This window comes from Aedes albopictus, chromosome 3 (assembly GCF_035046485.1).
Source record: "Aedes albopictus strain Foshan chromosome 3, AalbF5, whole genome shotgun sequence".
Taxonomy (NCBI): Eukaryota; Metazoa; Arthropoda; class Insecta; order Diptera; family Culicidae; genus Aedes; species Aedes albopictus.
In genome coordinates, this window is record NC_085138.1 from 47,876,914 (window position 1) to 47,890,879 (window position 13,966).

General features: G+C 36.4%; 1 protein-coding gene across 2 annotated transcripts in view; it reads left to right on the forward strand.

Moving 5' to 3' along the window:
* The first annotated feature begins 978 nt into the window (after positions 1 to 978).
* The window catches only part of LOC109405857 (glycine receptor subunit alpha-3), a 32,091-nt gene continuing 19,103 nt past the window's right edge, over positions 979 to 13,966 (forward strand). The window contains exon 1 of one of the 2 annotated variants that reach the window (XM_019678916.3): positions 979 to 1,499. The gene's annotated coding sequence lies outside the window, so the exon portion shown is untranslated. The remainder of the gene's footprint in view (positions 1,500 to 13,966) is intronic. The other variant, XM_029869698.2, reaches the window with a different exon arrangement.

The following is a 13,966-nucleotide window of genomic DNA, read 5'->3' on the forward strand; positions in this document are numbered from 1 at the left end:
CGCTAAGCATATTTTAGCTTTTAAAATGTTTTTTTTTTCAAGCTCCAAGGGTACGATACCTCCTAAAAATTTGGGAACACTGTGTTAACCTAAGAGTCTTCGTCGCTAGTAAAAAAAGAGGTGAGTTAGTGAACGGGTAGGTTGGCGATTAAGTTAAATGAATGAGTCAATAAGTGAGAAAGTTTATGAGTAAATTAGACAGTAAGGTTATCAATAAATAAATAAATTGGGAAGTTTGTTAGTTAATGAATAAGTGTGTTAATAAATGAGCTAAAACGCGAATAATAAAAACTCATTTTTGTAATTTTGATGCAAAGTGGTTATTTAACTTTGTACACTTCACACTTTCACAGTACCCCAATTTTTAGTTTGGCAAAGCTTTAAATCCCACCCTGTCCAGTTGATGACCATCGACAACCAGCATAAACTTCATCATTATCAAATTTGCAGGTGGCAGTTCGTTTCCTGCACCAATTTTTGTAACAAGTCCTTTCCTTTACAAACCACCCTTCAGAAAAAATGAGCTCCTGTTGTTCCTCTGCGGATTTTTCAAACCAAACCAAACCAACCAAACCGTCTCTCTGTGTCATCATCGTCATAATTTTTTTTTTCCGAACCCACAACCAACAACGGCAGTTACTATTCCTGATAGACCGTCGTCACGTGGTCTATCAGTTGGTCCATTTTTTCGCTATTGATGTCCCACTTGAACGATGCATTGAAACTGTACCTATTTATGGGCCATACTCAGGCCGTTTCTCCACTTATCCCATCTCATTATCCTCACTGTCGAGTTCTACAGGAAAAGAAAAGCTCGCGAGTCGCGGTTACGACAAGGAGCAGTTGAAGGTGGGGTGACAAAGAACGTTCTTGGATTGCCTTGCCTCCACCCATCGAAACCCCCACTTCGAGAGGTTGGATTGGGTGGCGGTGGTGGTGGTGGGTTTGCTTCTTTGAGCCATCATCAACAGCAGCAGTGGCACTCCGGGAACAACAATGAGGATCAAGGACGCGTCGCATCAACCTCAGCATCATCATCGTCTTCGTCGTTGTCGTCGTCATCGGGAAGCCGCTACCGGCAACGCATTTGGCCACCGAAGATGCGCAACCAGAATCTATTTAAACCCACTCGGTGCCGCCCAGCTGCTTAGTTATAATTTTAAACTCGCGCGCGTCGGATCGGGAACAACGGGAACACAAGACACGAACCTTGTTTGGAGCAATATGGAAGAAGCGGTGTGAGTTTTTGTGTTTGGAAAAGTTCAGTGGAGTAGTGGCGCACAAGAAGGATATTTAGGAATTATAATGAGCTGCAACACTAATTGGAATTGAGAAATTTTAGTGAGGATGTTCAAAAATTACTGAAGGGTAATTTATACATGACAGTGGATAAATCAATGAATGCTCGAAGCATTAGTTAGTGGAACACATTACAGCCCTTAGTCTGGATTAACTGGCATATCAATTGTTCAAATATCAACGGGAAAATTTAACAATTTGTAAGTAACTGTCACATGACGTTGAAAAAATCCATAATTGTGCAAATCGAGATACTGTCATATGTCAAGACTCGAAATACCGTGATAAAAAAACTCATGGAATACCGTGACCAGAAAAAAAGTGGGAACTCCTTATTTTTAACATCTGGTTCTCAGCCTATGAACCGATTTTCTATTATTACCCAACTTCTGTACTTGATTTTATACAAAATTCATGTTTTAAGACTGCTCAATAACCTGGGACACGGTTATATGGAACAAATTAGAAATGGGAAAACTCTCGTCCCTGTATACTTCCAGTTCCATTTTGCCCCCATATTAAATGTGCAAAATTTCAGCTCGATCAAAGACACTATAAGGACTGTTCAATTTATAAAACGGACAACTTTCTTGTGCGATATCTTTTTTATTTTTCAATAAAATCTTTATCAGTTTTTTGCATAACTTTCTATAGCTATTCTCAAATGTAGGAAAAATGTAACATTAAGCAAAATGTTCTTTATTGTGTAACTGAAACGGTTTTCTTGAAGCATCAATAAAAACTCATTACTCAAAATTCGACATAACTTTCCAGATACTTAACATGCACATTTTCATGAAGTTTTCAATGCATTGGAATCTTATACTATCCTACTAAAGGTAAAGCTGAATAGTTGGTCAGTAACAATGCACCAAGCAGTTTCCAGCTTGATATAGTGAGTTGCCTTGTTTTCATAGAAATTATTGAAAAATGTTCATTTAAGTCCTGTGTTGCAATAGCATCACGGATTCGACTAAAAAATTGTCCAGAGTAGTAGAATATTGTGCTCTGAATGATACAGAAGAAAAATTGACTTTTTATTGCATTTTTCATCAAAATTTTAATCCATAAAGATGGTCTTATTAAAAAACTACATACTTTTTGCTCCATTGATGCAGATTTTCGACTCTAGCGAATCTTGTTGTTATTTATTTTCAACAAAGTTGGTCCTATGCTATTGTACACCTTATTTAATAATAGTCGGATGCAAAGTTTTTATTTCCAACATCATTGTTATGCAAAATTTGCATTAGGTTGCATTGTTATTTGGAAGAACCTTCAAAGAATGAAACTGTTTTGATTACTGTGTCTGTAATAGTTCACAGTAACCAAACCAGCAATGCTATTAAGAAGCAGTTTTCTGCATTTAAAACCACATCATTCCCACTTTCGACTGGATGCATAAAAAAATTGATTATTTAATATTTTCATGCCCTTTTTGCTTTACAATTGAATTTTAGTCAAAAAATCGAATCTCACTTGAGACTTTGATAACTCAAAACTTAATTTTCCAATTGAGTTTAAATTTTGCCAGAATGTTTATTATTCATGCTGCTACAGCATGGCACATACTTTTCTAGTATTAAAAACGATATATCATATGTGAACAGTGATTTTATATATATTTTCAATTTTCAGCAATCGAAAAATTCACCTCATTTAACACGTGGCCGATTTTCTATAAAATAGAACAAGTTTTATTCGATTCAAAAATGATTACTATAATGAAAAATGATGTACTGAACAACGAAGCAAGGGTGGTTAAATTTGAACAACGCGTCTTCTTTTTATAGCCTTGTAAAGTTGTCCGTTTTATAAATTGAACAGTCCTTATTTTAGCGCCCGCTTTTTCAAATTTCCATGCGAATTAGTATGGGGAAAATTTCCTTCTGCAAAGAAAAACCGCTAGGAATCACCCCTAGATCCCTAAATATAAGTCGATGAATGATTTCTGTAGAAAACTTCATGAGGAATCGAACCTTCGAAGATCGCAAACCGAAGCGACATTCGTGGAAAAAGTTGTTAAACCTCACCCGATCGATAAAATGACGAGATTTTATTATTTATTGTAATTCCTTACATTTTAAACAGCGTTGTCATGACATTCGGTTTTCAGTCAACAAATTTTTCCACATGCTTCCACATTGGGCTGCTTCTTATTTTTCAAAAGTTGTTGAAACCTGGAATTCGTAAGCTCTTCTGGATTCAAATGACACAAAAAGAGAAACCTCTGAGTTTGAGCCAAAAATATTGAGATTTAGAGGTCGCGCAATCACCTCAAAGTTGAATTTTCGAGCAATAAAAAGGTGTTTTCACTTCAAGTGCCATAACTTTCTCAATTTTCAACCGATTTTCCATTTTTTTATGAATTTCTCACAAATTAAATTTCAAATAAACTCGTAGAACATTTTTTTTCCAAAGTCACGCAAAATATGAGTTTTTAAAGATTTAATTTATTAAAAATTGCAAAAAATCGTCAATAACTCCAATGTTGCATGAAAAAAAAAACAAGTTTTAAGGCATGTTTTGGCAGTTTTTGGTAAAAAGTATCAAAATCAAAAGTATCAAATCATAAATGACTTCTTTGATGAATAGTTTGTTTGGGACAAAGATAGGCAACAGAAATATCTACAAAAGCAAGCTAAAAAAATTGAAATCGGTCAAATGGTTGAAAAGTTATAGGACTCTAATGTCAATTTTTTTTGTAAAAAAGAAGAAAAAAATAAATTAGATCTTTTTTGCGTGACTTTGGAAAAAAAAATGTTCTACGAGTTTATTCGAAATTTAATTTGTGAGAAATTCATAGAAAAAGATTGAAAATCGGTTGCAAATTGAGAAAGCTATTGCACTTGAAGTGAAACCACTTTTTTATTACTCGAAAATTCAACTTTGAGGTGATTGCACGTCCTCTAAATCGCAATATTTTTGGCTTAAGGCGAAACTGGAAGCATTTTCTCATTTTTTCGGTTTTTGATTTTTTATTAAATAACGAAGCAATATTTTCTAAATCGGTTTTCGTGCACATGTAGAGTATGGATCAAGGTATCTTCTGAATTTTTTTGAGGTGGAAAATGTTTTCCATTTTTGCAGAAACCATTTTTATGTGAAATTTTGTTCAAAAATGGTTTCTGCAAAAACGAAAAACATTTTCCACTACAAAAAAAATCAGACGATACCTTGATCCATACTCTACATGTGCACGAAAACCGATTTTGAAAATATTGCTTCGTTATTTAAAAAAAAATCAAAAACCAAAAAGTGAGGAAATGCTTCCAGTTTCGCCTTAAATTCAGAGGTTTTTCTTTTTCTGTCATCTGAATCCAGAAGAGCTTACGAATTCCAGGTTTCAACAACTTTTGAAAAATAAGCCGCAGCCTATTCCACATGCTGCTCGTGAAATGTCCAACAGCAATCATTCATCGATTTATTTTTAGGGATTAAGGGGCAACCTGTGGCGATTTTTCCTTGAAAAAGTGATTTTCCACATAGTAAATCGTATAAAAACTTAAAAGGGCTGGCGTTAAAATATAGTTTCTCCGATCGAGCTGAAATTTAGCACAGTTGATATGGGGCCAAAATGGAACTCAAAAAGTGTACAGGAATAAAATGTGTTTTTGTGTCTCACGCTACTGCTCAGTTATGCTCCAGAAGAGCGTGAGTAATGTTCTTTGAGCGTTCTGCCAAAAACGCTTTTTAAACTCATTAGAACTCCAACATTTCTACATTTTATCGGCTGAAAGCTTCTTTCAAAAAGATCCAGAGCAATTATTAATAGTTAAGACATTTTATTTCAATGGAATGAAACACCAGTCATTGCTCAAGAATTTCTTTCGATTTGAGTTTAGAATTTTTCACCAGTATTAAAAAAACTCACGGACACCGTCTTCAGTCAGAGGCTGCCCAAGTAACCAAAAGTTCAGATAAAAGGGTATTTTATAAGCTAAGCAGCTTGTTCGAGGTCGCTCATTAGCCTTCTAAGCAGCTTCATTTTTAAGTAATTTTGGAACTTGAAAGTTCACATAAGCATGCTGGATAGCCTTCTAAGCAGCTTCTGACAGAACTTTGTCAAAATTCATGCAGAAACAAAAATGTGTTTTTCAGAATCACACCCTGTTGGTGGGGGTTTGTGATTCACGTCTGGATATTGCTACTGATAATTATATTTTCGCATATGTCGCTGCTATTGTAGATTTGAACTGGATTCTCCTGCGTGATAGCCTACCGACTTACCGCTGCGCTGCTGAAGACACTTGACAAAGTCAAGCTAACTTCACTACTGTACAAATGTGCAAAACTAGCTGCCGACAGAAAATCGATTCAAGTTAGACTTTACCTGCTGTCCACTCAATCGTAGCTGTAGTACTGTGGTAGAGAATAGGGCTCTCACGCAGCGACTGTCGGTTCGAATCCGATGAGCGGCAATTTTTTTTTTGCTCAAGCTCAGAGATGTCCATATCCTCAGTGTGGGAAAGAGAAATAGAAAATACACCACTCACGCTGTGCATCTGAACAGGAGCCCTTCTCTTATATGTGGATCCACCACTGCGATTCGGATGCGCGCAAGCTTGGTGGGTAGAAATAAATCTCTTAGCTCCCTGAGCACTAGGCCACACAACAGTGCGGCGAGAGCGATTTCAAATTCTCTTCGGTGAAAGTGTAAAAAATCACCCGGGTGCGCGCTCCAGTGAGGTTTTTGCGCCAGAGTGCGCGCTGCGGTGAAACGCCGGAGAGCTCTCGCCCCGGCGTCACCATGGTGATAATTCGGTGACTGCTGGGTGAAAACACGGGAGAGCGCCGGAGAGCGATGCGCGCGAAAGAGTGAGCCACACTCGATCCAAGGCGGACGAGCAAGAGCACACACTAGCGCTTGGTCTACCTACCACCCAAAACAAGAGAAACTGGCTTCTTGGTGTGGTGAAAAATGTTCCTATCCCCAGTGTGGTCGATAAACTGACGCCGCAGTGAATCGCTACGGTGAAATGCCATCTCTGCTCAAGCTTAGTATTCATTGATTTGATAAATGCATGTTTGTCTTTTATTTGTGTACGCTTAAACAGTTGTTTTCTGTAAAAGAAATAAATTTAATCTTCATTGAAACACAATGCTACTGAACTGAACTTCTATGAACTTGAAAGTTCCGACAAAGTTCCGACATAGCATCTTAAGCAGCTTTAAAGTTCCGCGAAGTTCAGATAAAGTTCCGAATGGAACTTTCTGGCTGCTTAAGAGGCTAACAATTAGCCTTGCCGGAACTTGTGACCGAAGTTCCAGCAAGGCTCATCGTTAGCCTCTTAAGCAGCCAGAAAGTTCCGTTCGGAACTTTATCTGAACTTCGCGGAACTTGAAAGTGCATTTTGTCATGGGAAGCGGAACTTTTGGTTACTTGGGTGTACAGACTAAACGAAACGTAGTACTAGACAACGGACCCGACACACATTACGAGCACCAGTGGATAAAAATAAAAATAAAACATTTCTTGCGATAAGTTTCATCACTCGGAACGAGAACCGAACCCGTGCGTTTTTTGACATCCTGTTCTGTAGAGAAGTCCCCCACAATATACAAAATCTGAATTTCTTTTTTGTAAATTTTGGGTCGAAAGTATGTAAAAATGGATACTTTGAAACTAATATTCTGCCCAACAACAACTCAGCAGTGCGAGATTCGGACGTAGTCATAGGGTCGGCGCGCTACCGGGCAACCGGAGGGGCTTCGCGGATCTATTAGGACGCTCAAATTTTCAAATAAACTACACTAAAGCGGTTCGGAATTTACGGTGTATTTAGTTATCTGCGGTTCTGTAGTACAGATCTGGTTCACGGCACGTAAAAAGGAAAAAGTTCGTATTGAAGGACATTACAGGGTCAGTTATGATCCATCAGGATTTTCGAGGGCTTAGTTACCTGAATGCTGGGTAACTCTGCCACACCTCACTTCTAGTACAATTATTTCAAACACTCCACAGTTACTCTAGCACATCCGATCTTGACGCTTACCTGTTTCAAAGTGGACTATGGCCGCCCACCGAAAGTCCTTTGAACCCTTCAGCCATCTCCTGTGTTCCGAGACGCACTTAATCATCTGTGACTTGATTCACGCCATGTTTAGCCATGTGTAGATTTTGGTTTTCTAATCGCTGAAATTCGGTAACGTATCTGAATTCTCGACTAACATGGCACATATTTAAAACAGAGTTGAACTCTTGAATCAACGGTTACAATTCCATGAAAATCTGTTCTAGACATCAAGAAAAAAATAAAAATAGCTCAAGGCCCCACAATAGAACATTTCCCTCTTAGTACTAAATCAAAGAGGGCCCTTAGACCGTTCGCAATGCTGTTTTATTTTGTATGGCGAGTTTTAAAATTTTTAAAACTCGCCATACAAAATAAAACAGCATTGCGAACGGCCTTAGCTTTCAAAGCGATAGGGTAAGTGTACCAGTTATCGCCATAGTGGTTCCCTATTTGGCCATAGTGGGAACATAGACAAACAGACGTCTCACTCTACTCACTTCTCATCGTTGCCCTTTTTAACGGTTATTTCAAATATTTTGTAGTTCGCAAATCGTTCGGTCACGACGCTCGCATCGTTTTTGCTCCTGTTTGACGTTTGCTCACTACCGCCACCTACTGAGTGGTTTGCGTAACACAGCTTGGTTTGCATTGGGCGATTATGTTTTCGTAACGATGACTTTTATCGCAATTTGTTCCAAGTGATACGTCTGTTTGTCTGTGGTGGGAATTAAGAAAGATTTGAAGCTTTTCCCTATTATAAAAGTTTTAGTAGCAAGAATTTAAAAGTATCTTGTTATTAAATATCTTGAAATGAAGCAAAATTTTGAAATATCTCATATAAACACTGGCCAAATATGGAACTACTATGGCGATAACTGATACACTCAGCCTTTTAGAGTATGTTTTGACCGCAGACACCGTGACAAACACCACTGCATTTTTATTTTAGAGCATCTCCAGCTCAGAGACCATTTCAATTAAAATGAAAATGTTCTCTTGTATTTGTTTTGCAATATTCTTCATCTAATTTTTAAAAACGGCGCACTATGGGCCAGAAATCAAAATTTCGCAACAAAACTCAAAAAAGTTGTTTTTCTGAAATCAATCAATTTTCATATATGTATGATTGTAGGCTATGTTGGATTGTATACCGACTGAATTTTTGGATTTGTAACAAAATTATATCGTTTTTTGTATGGAGAAACTTCTTTTAAGCGAAAATTCTCGATTAACCAATATTAAGAAAAATGTGATGAAAGATTATTGATGAATATTAAGAAAAATACGATTTTAACCAATATTAAGAAAAATGTGCCCAACAAATATAACTCATACATTTCCTAACAGTGTTTTAGTCTTCAAGTTTAAATTAAAATCTTAAAATATTCATTCAAATTTTATGGTTTATTATTGTTTATATATGTGTTAAAAAAGTAGTAGTATTCGACCGTATTTGACATGCAACCGGTCTAGAAGGCTAGTTTAGACTCTTCTTTTCCAGATGCTACCGGACTTTTTTGCGGGAATTTGCGGGAAACTAAGATAGAGTGATTTTAGTGCATGGGTTTTTTTTCTCATCTGTAGAGCCTTTTAACCACTGCGTCCATTATTTAGGAATATTGTGGTATGACCCATATTTAATTTGGTGCTAGTCTAATATCCTGTCACAATAGTGCATGGGTTAATATTACAATGTTTTACGCTGTGCTTCAATAACAATCCACTCCAAGATCCACTTTTGCCATTACGATGCAATCTCTTTATGGCTTGCGAAACAATACACATAGCAACAAACAACTATTATTCTGGAAGGTTTCCTCAAGACTGTGATTGTAGGCTTTTAAATCAATACCACACACTTACTTAAAGCGCAAAGTTTCGGTATATCAATTCGTGTAGTCAATTATGATTTTAAATTATCTCAATTTATATATGGATGGATAAGTTTTGGGTGGAAAAATTCGCTAGTCAGGTGCTTCACTCGTCCAGCATTTGATAGTCATTATTTTTTTCCTTTTTCCTTCCTCCAGTCATTGACTATTCTTTCCAGTTTTACAATTCAGGGATCATTTGGCGTTGGAATCAATTGACCGTTTGGCCAATTGACCCTTTCGGCCAAACGGCGTTCGGCCAAGTGGCAATCAGCCAAATGACACTCGGTAAAATGACTAGGAGCCGGAATTTGAACAATTTGAACGGAATTTGAAAGTTATAAATTGCGCTCGTTCTTCGTACATATGTACAAGTGGGATGGATATATTTGCAATTAGGAGAAAGATCTGATTTTCCTTATAACAAGTACATAAAATGCCGTGCCATGCATGTAGGGGTCACGAGTTAAAATCTCACATGAACTGTAGACTTGTTCCTAATTTCACTTATAATATGTTAATCTGTACATATGTACGTTGAGTTAATTTAAAATTCTAATTGATCACATGGATTGCTATACCGTAACTTTGCACATTAAGTAAGAGTGTGGTCCTGATTTAAAAGCTTATAATCAAATTTATACCTCAAACAAAACCTTCCAGAATAATAGTTGTTTGTTGCTATTGTTTCGCAAGCCATAAAGTGATTGCGTCGTAATGGCAAGAGTGGATGATTATTGATGCACAGCGTAAAATATTGTAAAATTGAAGCATGCACTAAAATCACTCAAACTTGGTTTCCCGCAAAAAAAGTTCGATTGCATTTGAAAAATAAGAGTCAATACTAGCTTCCTAGACCGGCTGCATGTCGAATACGATCGAATACCCCTGCTTTTTTAACGCTTCGGTAAATAAACCGTAAAACTTGAGTAAATATAGTAAAATTTATTTTTAAAAGCATCGCAATTTGTGCATCAAATATGCAAAATGTACCAAATTTACCAAAAATCAAATTTTACTTAATATTGGTTAAAATCGATAATTTTCGATTATAAGAAGTTTCTTCATACAAAAAACACAGCCGGTACACAATCAATTTCTGGCCCATAGTGCGGCGTATGAAAAAAAAAACTTAATTATCTTCAAAAAGTTATAACACGAAAACGGTTTCTTGGATTGAAATTATTTCTTCGAAGATTACACTGAGAGTAATATTCATCGCGGATTTTTCTGCTACATTCAACCATACTTAAGTCACAACAAATTTTAAAAAATGAAAAAAATGATCGGAAACATTTTTTTTAATTTTACTGATTTTTTAAATTCGTTGTTACTTAGGTATGATTGGATGTACGAACATATTGTGCATAGTTTTTTTCACTGAATCCTGTACGTAGAATCTATCTTTGATATCAAAAATCATAAAAAAATGTGTTGCTTGTTTTAAAAATCGATAAAAAATTAAAATTACTGAAAAAAATGTTAGAAGCATTTGACCATCCTGAGTGACTAATATATGCGTACATGGTCATTTTTCACAAAATTGACCATAACTCAGGAAAAAAGTGCATTCCAAAAATTTCAGCGATCAAAGCTTATGAAATTAGCTTCTCAAAAATATTTTTTTGAAAATTTACCGCGAGTTCGGGCATAGTTTTTCCTTATTTTGTTTATAAATTTTCTCAACGGTGTAAAATTTTGTGGAAAACTTTGTCCACATCATATTTTTTTTTTGGTTTGTTGCTTTCATTTTCATGAAAAACTTTGTTTCTACGTTGCTCCGTTCTTGAGTTATGATTTTTCGAAGAAAAGGCTTATATGACACATTTGGACATTTCTCAACAAAATTGGCCATAACTCAAAAACGAAAAAAAAGTGCATTCCAAAAATTTAAAAGCATTTAAAGCATATTTTTTTGAAAATTTCCCACGAGTTCGGGCATTGTTTTTCCGGCTTTTCTTTACGAATTTTCTCAACTGTGGAAAATGTTTTTGAAACATTTTTCCAATCCACATTTTTTTGGATTTCTGAGAAATTTTGGTTTTATTTTCTAAAACAAAACTTTGTTTCTATGATACTTCGTTCTTGAGTTATGATTTTTCAAAGTGTGTCAGGGGAAAACAAAAAACTTCCACCTGAGTTTTCCGGAAAAAATATGTGACCCTGAATTTTTCTGCCTGAGAAAAAAGTTTCATGGAAATCTGAGACCCTTCGGCCCAATTTGTACGATAATAAAAAAAAAATCACAGCTATTTGAACATTTTTTTTGAAAAGTGAAAATTTTACCGGTCCGATCATTTTGTCTATTCCCTGTATGTCCCTAACCCCTCACAGGCTTCTTTCAGAGGAGTTTCACAAGATTTTTTTTCGATAATTCTGTTTTACCTCAAATGTATTCAAAGATACTGCAACATAACCGAGTTTTTACTTTTTTTTCTCACTTTTTCTTCTTAATGAACACGTGAAAGAGCGGGATAAAAGAGAGGACAACTGCACTCAGACATAAAAGTATACACGAAATTACTATTATTTATGCATTTTGTATCCGCATCTCTCTCACTCTCTTTCTATTTTCATGTTATCTGCCGTTTAGCGAAGTGATTTATCAACCCAGGCGAAGCAGCAGATAGCATGAAAACAAAAAGAGAATAAGAGAGATGCGGATACAAAATGCATAAATAATAGTAATTCCGGGTATACTTTTATTTCTGAGTGTGCCTGCTCTTCCATCCTTGTCTTTCGCCAGCAAAGAAGCAGAAGAAAAAGTCTTCATAAATTTCTGTTAGAGATTCTGATCTGGAATCTGACATCTATTATTTCATTAAATGTGTCATAGCTTCATACAAGAAATGCACAAAGTTTGTTCAAACATTCAACTGTAACGCATCCCCGAAGACCCTTCAAACCTTCAAATTCAATCTCAGTTCTAAAGTATAAAATTATACTATAACGGCAGCTGGTTCGAAAGTCCTTCTTCTTTCCAGACTGCCTTAACTCAAAACAGACAAAAACAAGTAGCTCATAAAATAGCTAGATCGTGATGGAAAATTTTATCGAATATAAATATTTTTCCACTGTTTTAAATTGCTCGGTTTTCGATGAAGCTCATTCCAGCCTATACTCCACCACTTTCTCCGAAAGCCAAGCATCGTTTTGTGTAAAGACATCCGCCAATTACAAAGCCTAGAAGAATGTCTTTCACGTCCACTACAGCGGTCTTCATCAGACAGCTTTTTGCCCGCCGATCCACAGACCATTGCGAATGAATACAGTAGCTATTTATGTACATATAGCGAAAGAGACAAGTACCAGCCATCATGACACACCCCCTCGATGTAATCGTTAATGCGGTGGGAAACATGCAGAAGATTATGTTGCCCTCATCGGCAGAAGTGGGCAAAAGAATAGCCCTATCATTAGAGAAGGAAACTGCGCTTTGTACCTACGTAGTACCTACCCACTAACCGCACCTTCCAGCTTCCAGCATCCAACAATCGTGGAAAAATGGTTTAAGATTTGACTCAGCAAAAACACTGAATCGGATACTTGACTTAGCATATAGAGGCTAACCATTCTATGTAGCTTCACCTTAACATGATAACATCGAAAGGATCGTAAGGGAAAGAAATATACAGAATGTACATAATATTTAATACAGTTGTATGAAAAAAAAAACAATTGTGGTTCATATGAATTTGAAATTAAGAAAATAACAATCTACCATGCGCCTCCATCGGTCCAATTTTGCCGGGTAATGGGTAGTACGCAATTGAATAGTAAATATTCGGAAAAAGGATAGAAAAAGAAACGCGAATGGGGGTGTAAGAGGTGTAAGTGACCTTTTTGTCGATTTTAGCTGAGTACCTATATCGAAACAATCTTAAAAGTTTGAGGAACTTTTCTTATTTTTCCGGTACATTTCTATAAATTATCGAACATTTTCACTTAATTAGGAATTTTTTTGCATACTCCCATGGAAAATTGTGGAGCCTCGTAGCCGTGCGACTAGGGTCATCAAGCTTCTAATCGCATCAGGCTGTGGGGTGAGGGTTCGATTCCCGCTCCGGGCGATGAAACTTTTGAGAATAGTGTCTTCTCCGTATCCACTGGTGCAAGCTCAGTGTACTGCTTAATTTCCATTCCTTAGAAAATCAATGTAGTGGAACTCAGAATATTGTAATTGCTTGATGGATTTGTAGTAAATAGAAAATAATTAAACCCGTTTTTTATTTCGGCACTAGAATAACCAATTTAAAGATAGTGGTCCAAAGAATCGGGTTTATCAATACAAAAAATTCTTAAAATTGTTTGGTGCCATTTGGTCGAACGCCATTTGGTCGAATGCCATTTGGTCGAATGCCGTTTGGCCGTTACTTAAGTGACCACGTCACTAATCTCCGTATCAGTATAACTCGAAAAAACTATCAAAAAGGTAGTACGCAGATCGCAAGAAATTTCTTAGGCAATCTCGATGCGTGTAAAATTCAGTCAAGAAATCGCTCAAGAAATGAGCAAGCGTAGTCGCCTATTTCGGATCCTAGTACGGAGCTGAAACGAAACGTCAAACCAAATTGGGCTTGCTGTGTTAGATTTCTTGACCACTGAACAAAAATTACTCGAACGACTCCGTTTGAAGTGCATACATCGCATAAATAATGATAAAACTTTGATAATTATTGTCAATTTCAACGCCAACTAATCCCTGAATGGCATAACTAGAAAGAATAGCCTATGATTAATGTCAAAAACATTCTCTGAATTCTTTTGGTCATAATTGGG